Raw genomic sequence first — 2,060 nt, forward strand, 5'->3', positions numbered from 1 at the left:
AATCAAGACAGTGTGATATTGGTGCAATAATAGGCAAATAAATCAATGAAACAGAATAGAGATACCATAAATAGACCCACATAAATTTAGATATCTAATCTATGACAAAAGAGCAAACACAATGCTTTAGAGAAAGGATAGTCTCAACAAATGGTGCTGGAACAACTGTACATCCATATGCAAAAACCTGAATCTAGACACAGATTTTGCAACCCTAACAAAAATTAATTAAATTGAATTACAGACCTAAATTCAAAACGTAAAACTATAAAATGCCTAAAAGATAACATAAGAAAAAATTTAGATGACCTTGGGTTTGGTAATAATTTATTAGATGTAGCATCAAAGGCAAGATACATGAAAGAAAGAATTAATAAGCTAGACTTAATTTAAAATTGTTTCCAGAGAAGGATCAAGATGGCTGACTAGACACAGGTAGTATGTGCCTCCACAAAGAGGAACAAGAATAGTAGGTAGATACTTACATTTGAAACAGTTTGTCTAGGAAAGAATGCTAGGATTCACCAAAGAAATCATGGGAAGCACCAAAAGTAAGTAAGGAGGGCATTCAAGCCACCTGGCCTGGCCAGGAACAGGCTGAGAACCAGGAAAAGTTCCTGGACATGGGCAAATCGTATGAGAGAAACCCCTAGGGCTCCACACTCTAAAGCAGGATTTTATGATCTTGGCTATGGGAGGCCCTTGACCCATGTGAGCCTCAGGCCTAACATAGGGAGCTGCGTGGAGATTGCGCAGAGCCGTTGCTCCAAGTCTAGAGCAGCTTTAGCTAGAAACCATTCTGAGAGCCTAGATATTGGGGATCTACAGACACAGCTGCTGCTGTTGAACTGCTCTGAGGAGGCAGAGGGAAGACCAGGAGATCCCACACACCCCTGGGAAGGTTCCCACCATCCTGCTGAGGGTTGCTGTTGAGACTGAGATGTGAAGGGGTTGTACTCTCCCCACAGCTTCTTGCCCACACTGCTTGCCTGGAAAGGGCCCTGCACTCACTGGTTGCAGGCCTGAGGTGCCATTTTGAGAGTTCAATGCTGGGCTGCACCCCACCCTGGGGTCAAGTTCAGGCTGCCGTGACTGCAGTCACTGCCCAGCTGAATAAGAACAGGGAAACCAGGCTCTCCAATGCAAACCTAGGACATTACCTACCAGGCTGCAGTGGGCTGCTGTGAGACTGAGGCACGAGCAGATAACACTTCCCACAGCTTCTTGCCCACACTGCTTGCTTGGAAAGGGGCCCATCCTCCCTGGTTGCAGGCTCAAGGGACACCATTTTGACAGCTTAATGCTGGGCTATGCCCAGCCTTCAGGCTGAGTTCAGACTTATGTCCCTGCAGCTGCCACCTGGCCAAGGAAGGACAGGGATACCAGGCTCTCCTATGCATACCTAAGACAATACCCACCACCCTGCAATGGGCTGTTGTGAGATTGAGACACAAGCAGACTGCACTCCCCACAGCTTCTTGCCCATGCTGCTTGCCTGAGAGGGGCCCGCCCTCTCTGGTCACAGGTCCCACGTACCACAATTGGTACCATTTTGAGAGTTTAACATTGGGCTGTGCCTAGTCCTGGGGCTTAACTTGAGGCAATGTGAATGCAGCCACCACCCAGCTGGGGAGAGACAGGGGAAACCAAGCTCTCCTAAGCACACATAGAACAATACTCACCACCCTGATATGGGTGGCTGTGGGACCGGGGAGTAGCCCACCCCAAACACTGCAGCTACCAGCAACATCAATACAGACTGCTTGGGTCTCAGTGGGTTGCTCCGCCACTGGTACTGTCATTACCCACATCACACAAGCTTCCCGGGGGCCTGAGAATCCACCCAAACACCTGGCCCATGCTCTCACTACTAGCATCTAAGTAAGCCACCTGGAGGACCAAGAATCAGCTCCCTAGGACCCACTAACACCAGTGCCAGTGTAAACTGCTCTGATGCCTATAAATAGTCACACTCAGCCCACTGTTGCCACCACTGAGTCCCAAAGACTGGCTCAGTTGGCATCCAACTCTCCAGAGAAACTTCACCGCAGCCTCAACTA

Source organism: Microcebus murinus, chromosome 2, assembly GCF_040939455.1.
Source record: "Microcebus murinus isolate Inina chromosome 2, M.murinus_Inina_mat1.0, whole genome shotgun sequence".
Taxonomy (NCBI): Eukaryota; Metazoa; Chordata; class Mammalia; order Primates; family Cheirogaleidae; genus Microcebus; species Microcebus murinus.